Genomic DNA, 10,718 nt, shown 5'->3' with positions numbered 1-10,718 from the left:
AGCGTGAAAACAAGGAAAGATCTTATGGAACCTGAGATAACTTGAGGAAAGCTTAAGGACCCATTAAAAGCCTGGGTAATGCCTTAGGTTCCAGTATGAACCTGGGCAAATCGTAAAACTTAGTGAGGACACAGGGAAGGGTTTAAATCTCAGTGACACCCTGGAACGTCTTTAGGTCTCAGTGAGTTTGTATAGAAGGATTTAGGCTCCTGGAAGAACCTGAGGACTGTCCAGGCTAGTTGACTCTGTTGGTCTTCCTGTGGAGTTCCTAGCCCCTTCTGGACCTGCAGTCCTTCCTCCTATTCTTCCATCAGAGTCCCCAGACTCTATCCACTTTTTCGCTTTGGGTGTCTGTATTTGTCTGAGTCAGGTGCTGGGTGGAGCTTCTCAGAGGACAACATGTTCCTGTCTGCAAGCATAACAGTATCTTTAATAGTGTTAGGGACTGGTGTTTGTCCATGGGATAGGTCTCAAGTTAGGCGGTTATCGTTTCACCATTTCCTCAGTATCTGCTCCCTCCTCCATGCCTCCATTTCTCGTAAATAGGATAAATTTTGAGTTGAAAGTTTTGTGGGTGGGTTTGTGTTTCTATTGCTACACTGTGGTCCTTCCTGGGTACAGGAGTTATGTCTGAACCACCAACTAAAGAACATACATAGGCTGGACCTAGGCCTCCCCACACATGTGTAGCAGTTGTGCATGTTGGTCTTCATGTGGGTCCCAAACAACTGGAGCAGGACTATCCCAAAAGCTGTTCCCAGTGTGTGCAATATGTTCTTCTAGCTAGGCTGCCTTGTCTGGCCTCAATGAGGAGGAAGCACCTCACCTCTCAGAGACATGAAGTTCCAGGGTGTGAGGATACCCACGGGAGACCCACCTACTCAGAAAAGAAGCTCGGGGGAATTCGGGGAATGACTGTGGGAGAGGGTGACCAGGAGAGTGCAGTGAGCAGGATGTATAGTGAATATAAAAAATAAAAGAACCTGGGGAAGGCCTTCAGACCCAGTGAAAACTTGTCAAAGGCCTTGTAAAACCTGTTGTCAGAAATTGGGGAAACTTTAGGAAGCTGTTAGACCCTGCATAATGCCTTAGGCTCCAGTGAAATACTGGGCAAGGCTTTAAAGCATGAGACCATATGTAAAATCTTAGACTCCAGTGACAATTAGGGAAAGCATTAGGCCCCATGGATAATGTGCAGAACTCCTTACACACCAGTGAAAATCTGGGAGGGCCTTAGGACCCAGTGGCAACCTGGACAGACCTTAGGCCCCAGGAATAACCAAGGGAAACAATTAAAGCTCACTGCTAACCTGAAGAACTATAGCACCAAGTGTGGATATGGAAAAGATTTTAGGTAGCACTGGAAACCCTGAGATAGGTCTTAAGGCCCAGTGAAAACCTGTAGAAAGGTTTAGGTACATTGAGAACCCTGAGAAGGCCTAAGGTCTTGTAAAGGTCTCTGATCACAGAACATATAGAAGCTTTAAGCCCAAGTGAGAACCTATAGAGATTCTAGGCCATAGTAAGAACACGGGGAAGGCTCGGCTGTTCTCCTGTATAGGAGGCAACCATGGCGCCCAGCCGGAATGACATGATCCTGAAGCCCCACTTCCACAAGGATTGGCAGCAGCAGGTGGACACTTGGTTCAACCAGCCGGCGCGCAAGATCCACAGGCGCAAGGCCCGGCAGGCGAAAGTGCGTCGCATTGCCCCTCGCCCCGCGTCCGGCCCCATCAGGCCCATCGTGAGGTGCCCTAGAGTGAGATACCACACCAAGGTCCGGGCTGGCAGGGGCTTCAGCCTGGAGGAGCTCAGGGTGGCTGGCATCCACAAGAAAATGGCTCACACCATCGGCATCTCTGTAGACCCGAGGAGGCGAAACAAGTCCACAGAGTCACTGCAGGCCAACGTGCAGCGCCTGAAGGAGTACCGCTCCAAGCTCATCCTGTTCCCCAAGAAGCCTTCTGCTCCGAAGAAGGGAGACAGTTCTGCTGAAGAACTTAAGCTGGCCACCCAGCTGACAGGACCCGTAATGCCCATCCGGAATGTGTACAAAAAGGAAAAGGCCAGAGTTATCACAGAAGAAGAGAAGAACTTTAAGGCTTTTGCCAGTCTCCGAATGGCCGGTGCCAATGCCCGACTCTTTGGCATCCGAACAAAAAGGGCGATGTTGAAAAGAAAAAATAATTCCGTGTTGGAGAGTTGCAATAAATTTTCCATAAAGCAAAAAAAAAAAAAAAAAAAAAAAAAGAACACGGGGAAAGCCTTCAGACTCAGTGAAACTGGTTGGAGATTCCTAAAACCTGTAAGAGTATGGGAATGTGTTTTAGGACCAAATAAAATCCAAGGTTATGTCTTACATTCCAGTGAGAACTCTGGCAAGGCTTAAGACTCAGTGAGAACCAGGGGACGGTCTTAGACCTCACTAGCAATGTGTGAAGACTTTAGGCCACATTCTGAACCTTTAGAAGGTTTTATAGCCCAGTTAGAATTTGGAGAAGGCCTTCAGACACAGTGAAAATCTATGAGATTTTGTAAGTAAGCTGTTTCACTCACATATAGAATATTTGAGAAATTGATGATAATGATATAATGAATTGGAGTCTTCTATATATCTTAAGGCTTAGACTTTTCTTGGGCATTGTCCCAGCCAGCTCCTAATTTAACTGTCAAGCCTATATCCTGACCATATGGCTAAATCTATACCTCTGTACTCCACTGCAGGCTGTGTGTGTTCCTTTCCATGTCTTCCTCCTATATCCTTGACATGTGCTTTCTTCTCCCAGGGTCCCCCCACCTAGGAAGTTCAGCCCCCACTTCCTGCACAGTATTTGCCATCAGATCTTTATTGTAACCAATCAGCCATGAGATAACCTCTAATACAATTCTAGATCGTGCTTAGGCAGGTGATGAAGGACAAATATTTACAAAATAGAAAAAATGATGATAGGCCATATAAATGACAATACCAAAATCCTGCCAGCATTTAGCTCTCTGCTGGTACAGAATTAACAATTGAAAATATAGAGACATATCTTCACATAATTGAAAAACAGTTACCCCAACGGGGAAGATCTTAGACCCCAGGATAACTTGAGAGGTCCTTAGAACCCAATGAAAACAATAAGAAGGCCTTGGACATCACTGAGAGTTTGGAAAAGGCCTTAGATCCAAGTGAGAACTTGGAGGAAGACTTAAGCCTCGTGAGAACCTGTAGAAGGGTTCAGCTTCTTTAAGAATCTGAGAAGGTCTTACACTCCACAGGGAACCTGTAGAGGGTTTAAGATCCCAATGAAAACCTGGGGAATGTCTTAAACCTCAATGAGACTCAGGAAGGTAGGATTGTAAACCTGGAGAAGGCCTTAGGCACCAGGGAAATCAGTTAGAAAGTTTTAGTCTTTTCAGAAAATGTGGGGAAAGTCTAAACGTCGATGAGACTAGAGAAAGCCTTAGACTGCAGTAAGACCCTGTAGATAGCTTTTGTCCACAATGAAAACATGGAGAAAGCCTTCAGTCTCAGACCTGTCAAAGGCCTTATAGAACTTGTACTTGGTTTCTGTGATCCAGAATCGCTCAAACTTAAAACTTCTATACATATTCCCAGGTTATGAGAACTTGGTAAATATTTTAGGCATCAGTGAGACCCAAGATGTTGTCTTAACTTCCATGAAAACATGGATAAACATTTAAGAATCTGTGAGACCATGAGGAAGACTTTAGACTGCTGTAACAATCTAGAAAGGCCTTAGGTCCAAGTGAAAACATGGGGAAGTCATTGATCCCCATAAGAGCCAGAAACTTTTAGAGCAAGTAAGAACAGGGGAAAGCCTTAGGTACTACTAAGACTCAGAGGAATGTCTTAAGCCTCAGTGAGAATCTGTGGAAAGCTTTAGCCTGCTGAGAACCTGAGCATGGCTCCAAGCATAAATGAAACTTTCAGAAAGGCCTCAGATCACAGTAGGTACATGGAGAAGCCTTGAGACTCAGTGAGAACCTATAGAAGTTTCAAGGCATGGTGAGATTCTGGGGAAGGCCTTAGGCCTCAGTGAGACTTGGGAGAAGTCCTTGGATCACAGTGAGAAACTAAGCCTCAAGCCTCAGTGTGAATATTTAAAAGGTTTTAGGCTCCAGTGAGATCCTAACCAAAGACACTTTGGAGATAGAATTAGTGAGATCCTGGAGAAGGCCTTAAGTCCAAGTGAGCAACCGTAGAATATTGTAGGCCCCAGAGAGATCATGGGGAAGACTTTAGAGACAGTGCCTCAGGGAGAACCTACAAAAAGTTTAAGGCCACAATGAGAACATAAACAAGAATAGCAAAAACAAAACAAACAAATAAAAAACAAACAAACAGGCCCAGAGCAGGGGGGAAAGAGGGGGCAGAGCAAGAGGGAGAAGGGAAGGGGAAAAAAAAACAATAGCAAAAAAACTATCGAATGCCTTACAGAAACAGTGAGAATGTGGAAAAATGGTTAGACCCCCTGAAACTTGCAGAATATTTTAGACCCCACACAGAGCATGGGGAAAACATTAGACCCATTGACACTGGTCTATGTTCTAGAATCTATGAGAATTTGTGAAAATTTTTAGGACTCAGTGAACTTTAGGTTCCAGGAAGAACCTGGACAAGGCTTTAAGACTCAGTGAGGATGTGGAAAAGATCTAAGACCCTGTGACAATCTGGAAAGGGCTTAGGCACTAGTGACAATCTGGGGAAGGCTTGGGCCTCAGTAAGACTTTGGAGGAGACCTTAGATCACAGGTAGAACCTGAAGTAGGCCTTAACCCTGAGTGAGAACCTATAGAAAGTTTAGGATCCAGTGACAACATGCTAAGCCTAAGGTCTCAATAAGATTTAGAAAAAGGCTCTAGAATCCATTCAGAGCCTGCAGAACGCCGCTAGCTCGAATGAGAACTTGCATAAAAATTTAGACCACAGTGAGAAAATGGGGAATGCCTTCTAACCCAGTGAAAACCATGTATACCTTGTGAGAATTTGGGAATTTTTTAGGCCCCAGTGAGATCCTGGTTAATGTCTTAGGCTCCACTAAGAAACCGAGCAAGGCTTTCAGATACAATGAGAACACAAAGAAGACTTTTGCACCCAGGGATAATCTGGGGGATGTCTTAAGCCCCAAATGAGAACTTTTAGGAGATTTTGAGGAAGGCCTAAGACTTCAATGTAAATGTTGGGAAGTTCTTAGATCCCAGTGTGAACCTAGAGAAGACCATAAGCCCCAGTGAGAACCAGTGAAGGCTTTAGGCCCCAGGGAGAACATGGAGAAGGCCTTCAGACCCAGTTTAAAAAACAAAAAGATGGGGGCTAGAGAGATGGTTCAGTGGTTAAGAGCACCTACTGCTCTTCCGAAGGCCCTGAGTTCAAATCCCAGCAACCACATGGTGGCTCACAACCATCTGTAATGAGATATGACGCCCTCTTCTGGTGCATCAGAAGACAGCTACAGTGTACTTAGATATAATAAATCTTTTTTTTTTAATTTTTAATTTTTTATTACGTAATTTCCTCAATTACATTTCCAATGCTATCCCAAAAGTCCCCCATACCCCCCCCCACTTCCCTACCCTCCCATTCCCATTTTTTTTGGCCCTGGCATTCCCCTGTACTGGGGCATATAAGGTTTGTGTGTCCAATGGGCCTCTCTATCCAGTGATGGCCGACTAGGCCATCTTTTGATACATATGCAGCTAGAGTCAAGAGCTCTGGGGTACTGGTTAGTTCATAATGTTGTTACACCTATAGGGCTGCAGATCCCTTTAGCTCCTTGGGTACTTTCTCTAGCTCCTCCATTGGGAGCCCTGTGATCCATCCAATAGCTGACTGTGAGCATCCACTTATGTGTTTGCTAGGCCCCGGCATAGTCTCACAAGAGACAGCTATATCTGGGTCCTTTCAGCAAAATCTTGCTAGTGTATGCAATGATGTCAGCGTTTGGAAGCTGTTTATGGGGTGGATCCCTGGATATGGCAGTCTCTAGATGGTCCATCCTTTCTTGACAGCTCCAAACTTTGTCTCTGTAACTCCTTCCATGGGTATTTTGTTCCCAATTCTAAGAAGGGGCACAGTGTCCACACTTTGGTCTTCATTCTTCTTCAGTTTCATGCGTTTAGCAAATTGTATCTTACATTTTGGGTATCCTAAGTTTTAGACTAATATCCACTTATCAGTGAGTACATATTGTGTGAGTTCCTTTGTGATTGTGTTACCTCACTCAGGATGATGCCCTCCAGGTCCATCCATTTGCCTAGGAATTTCATAAATTCATTCTTTTTAATAGCTGAATAGTACTCCATTGTGTAAATGTACCACATTTTCTGTATCCATTCCTCTATTGAGGGGCATCTGGGTTCTTTCCAGCTTCTGGCTATTATAAATAAGGCTGCTATGAACATAGTGGAGCATGTGTCCTACTTACCGTTTGGAACATCTTCTGGATATATGCCCGGGAGAGGTATTACTGGATCCTCCGGTAGTACTATGTCCAATTTTCTAAGGAACCGCCAGACTGATTTCCAGAGTGGTTGTACAAGCTTGCAATCCCACCAACAATGGAGGAGTGTTCCTCTTTCTCCACATCCTCGCCAGCATCTGCTGTCACCTGAATTTTTGATCTTAGCCATTCTGACTGGTGTGAAGTGGAATCTCAGGGTTGTTTTGATTTGCATTTCCCTGATGATTAAGGATGTTGAATATTTTTTCAGGTGCTTCTCTGCCATTCGGTATTCCTCAGGTGAGAATTCTTTGTTCAGCTCTGAGCCCCATTTTTTAATGGGGTTATTTGATTTTCTGGAGTCCACCCTCTTGAGTTCTTTATATATATTGGATATTAGTCCCCTATCTGATTTAGGATAGGTAAAGATCCTTTCCCAATCTGTTGGTGGTCTTTTTGTCTTATTGACGGTGTCTTTTGCCTTGCAGAAGCTTTGCAGTTTCATGAGGTCCCATTTGTCGATTCTCGATCTTACAGCGCAAGTCATTGCTGTTCTATTTAGGAATTTTTCCCCTGTGCCCATATCTTCAAGGCTTTTCCCCACTTTCTCCTCTATAAGTTTCAGTGTCTCTGGTTTTATGTGAAGTTCCTTGATCCACTTAGATATGACCTTAGTACAGGAGATAGGAATGGATCGATTCACATTCTTCTACAAGATAACAACCAGTTGTGCCAGCACCATTTGTTGAAAATGCTGTCTTTCTTCCACTGGATGGTTTTAGCTCCCTTGTCGAAGATCAAGTGACCATAGATGTGTGGGTTCATTTCTTAGTCTTCAATTCTGTTCCATTGGTCTACTTCTCTGTCACTATACCAGTACCATGCAGTTTTTATCACTATTGCTCTGTAGTAAAGCTTAGGTCAGGAATGGTGATTCCACCAGAGGTTCTTTTATCCTTGAGAAGAGTTTTTGCTATCCTGGTTTTTTTGTTATTCCAGATGAATTTGCAGATTGCTCTTTCCAATTCGTTGAAGAATTGAGTTGGAATTTTGATGGGGATTGCATTGAATCTGTAGATTGCTTTTGGCAAGATAGCCATTTTTACAATGTTGATCCTGCCAATCCATGAGCATGGAAGATCTTTCCATCTTCTGAGATCTTCTTTAATTTCTTTCTTCAGGGACTTGAAGTTCTTATCATACAGATCTTTCACTTCCTTAGTTAGAGTCACGCCAAGGTATTTTATATTATTTGTGACTATTGAGAAGGGTGTTGTTTCCCTAATTTCTTTCTCAGCCTGTTTATTCTTTGTGTAGAGAAAGGCCATTGACTTGTTTGAGTTAATTTTATATCCAGATACTTCATTAAACCTGTTTATCAGGTTTAGGAGTTCTCTGGTGGAATTTTTAGGGTCACTTATATATACTTTCATATCATCTGCAAAAAGTGATATTTTGACTTCATCTTTTCCAACTTGTATCCCCTTGATCTCCTTTTGTTGTCTAATTGCTCTGGCTAGGACTTCAAGTACAATGTTGAATAGGTATGGAGAGAGTGGACAGCCTGTCCAGTCCCTGATTTTAGTGGGATTGCTTCAAGCTTCTCACCATTTACTTTGATGTTGGCTACTGGTTTGCTGTAGATTGCTTTTATCATGTTTAGGTATGGGCCTTGAATTCCTGATCTTTCCAAGACTTTTATCATGAATGGGTGTTGGATCTTGTCAAATGCTTTTTCCGCATCTAATGAGATGATCATGTGGTTTTTGTCTTTGAGTTTGTTTATATAATGGATTACATTGATGGATTTCCGTATATTAAACCATCCCTGGAATAAAATCTACTTGGTCAGGATGGATGATTGCTTTAATGTGTTCTTGGATTCGGTTAGCGAGAATTTTATTGAGGATTTTTGCATCGATATTCATAAGGGAAATTGGTCTGAAGTTCTCTATCTTTGTTGGATCTTTCTGTGGTTTAGGTATTAGAGTAATTGTGGCTTCATAGAATGAGTTGGGTAGAGTTCCTTCTACTTCTATTTTGTGGAATAGTTTGTGCAGAACTGGGATTAGATCTTCTTTGAAGGTCTGGTAGAACTCTGAACTAAACCCATCTGGTCCTGGGCTTTATTTGGTTGGGAGACTATTCATGACTGCTTCTATTTCTTTAGGGGATATAGGACTGTTTAGATCGTTAACTTGATCCTGATTTAACTTTGGTATCTGGTATCTGTCTAAAAATTTGTCCATTTCATCCAGGTTTTCCAGTTTTGTTGAGTATAGCCTTTTGTAGAAGGATCTGATGGTGTTTTGGATTTCTTCAGGATCTGTTGTTATGTCTCCCTTTTCATTTCTGATTTTATTAGGATGTTGTCCCTGTGCCCTCTAGTGAGTCTAGCTAAGGCTTTATCTATCTTGTTGATTTTCTCAAAGAACCAACTCCTCGTTTGGTTAATTCTTTGAATAGTTCTTGTTTCCACTTGGTTGATTTCACCCCTGAGTTTGATTATTTCCTGCCGTATACTCCTCTTGGGTGAATTTTCTTCCTTTTTTTCTAGAGCTTTTAGATGTGTTGTCAAGCTGCTAATGTGTGCTCTCCAGTTTCTTTTTGGAGGCACTCAGAGCTATGAGTTTCCCTCTTAGAAATGCTTTCATTGTGTCCCATAGGTTTGTGGCTTCATATTCATTAAACTCTAAAAAGTCTTTAATTTCTTTCTTTATTCCTTCCTTGACCAAGGTATCATTGAGAAGAGTGTTGTTCAGTTTCCACGTGAATGTTGGCTTTCCATTATTTATGTTGTTATTGAAGATCAGCCTTAGTCCATGGTGGTCTGATAGAATGCATGGGACAATTTCAATATTTTTGTATCTGTTGAGGCCTGTTTTGTGACCAATTATATGGTCAATTTTGGAGAAGGTCCCGTGAGGTGCTGAGAAGAAGGTATATCCTTTTGTTTTAGGATAAAATGTTCTGTAGATATCTGTTAAATCCATTTGTTTCATAACTTCTGTTAGTTTCGCTGTGTCCCTGTTTAGTTTCTGTTTCCATGATCTGTCCATTGATGAAAGTGGTGTGTTGAAGTCTCCCACTATTATTATGTGAGATACAATGTGTTTTGAGCTTTACTAAAATGTCTTTAATGAATGTGGCTGCCCTTGCATTTGCAGCATAGATATTCAGAATTGAGAGTTCCTCTTGGAGGATTTTACCTTTGATGAGTATGAAGTGTCCCTCCTTGTCTTTTTTGATAACCTTGGGTTGGAATTTGATTTTATTAGATATTAGAATGGCTACTCCAGCTTGTTTCTTCAGACCATTTGCTTGGAAAATTATTTTCCAGCCTTTCACTCTGAGGTAGTGTCTGTCTTTTTCCCTGACATGGGTTTCCTGTAAGCAGCAGAATGTTGGGTCCTGTTTGTGTAGCCAGTCTGTTAGTCTATGTCTTTTTATTTGGGAATGGAGTCCATTGATATTAAGAGATATTAAGGAAAAGTAATTGTTGCTTCCTTTTATTTTTGTTGTTAGAGTTGGCATTCTGTTCTTGTGGCTGTCTTCTTTTTGGTTTGTTGAGGGATTACTTTCTTGCTTTTTCTAGGGTGTGATTTCCATCCTTGTATTGGTTTTTTTTCTGTTATTGTCCTTTGAAGGGCTGGATTTGTGGAAAGATATTGTGTGAATTTGGTTTTGTCGTGGAATACTTTGGTTTCTCCATCTATGGTAATTGAGAGTTTGGCCGGGTATAGTAGCCTGGGCTGGCATTTGTGTTCTCTTAGTGTCTGTATAACATCTGTCCAGGCTCTTCTGGCTTTCATAGTCTCTGGTGAAAAGTCTGGTGTAATTCTGATAGGCCTGCCTTTATATGTTACTTGACCTTTCTTCCTTACTGCTTTTAATATTCTATCTTTATTTAGTGCATTTGTTGTTCTGATTATTATGTGTCGGGAGGAATTTCTTTTCTGGTCCAGTCTATTTGGAGTTCTGTAGGCTTCTTGTATGTTTGGGTTTGGGAAGTTTTCTTCTATAATTTTGTTGAAGATATTTGCTGGCCCTTTAAGTTGAAAACCTTCATTCTCATCAACTCCTATTATCCATAGGTTTGGTCTTCTCATTGTGTCCTGGATTTCCTGGATGTTTTGATTTAGGATCCTTTTGCATTTTGTATTTTCTTTGATTGTTGTGCTGACGTTCTCTATGGAATCTTCTGCACCTGAGATTCTCTCTTCCATTTCTTGTATTCTGTTGCTGATGCTCGCATCTATGGTTCCATATT

The 10,718-nt window shown here is 42.1% G+C and overlaps 1 pseudogene; it reads left to right on the top strand.

Annotated features, from left to right (window-relative positions):
• On the top strand, positions 1,540-2,243 carry Gm7290 (predicted pseudogene 7290; annotated as a pseudogene).

This window comes from Mus musculus, chromosome 7 (genome assembly GCF_000001635.26).
Source record: "Mus musculus strain C57BL/6J chromosome 7, GRCm38.p6 C57BL/6J".
In the NCBI taxonomy this organism is placed as follows: Eukaryota; Metazoa; Chordata; class Mammalia; order Rodentia; family Muridae; genus Mus; species Mus musculus.
Note: the sequence above shows the minus strand (reverse complement) of the source record. Positions and strands in the feature narration are given on the sequence as shown.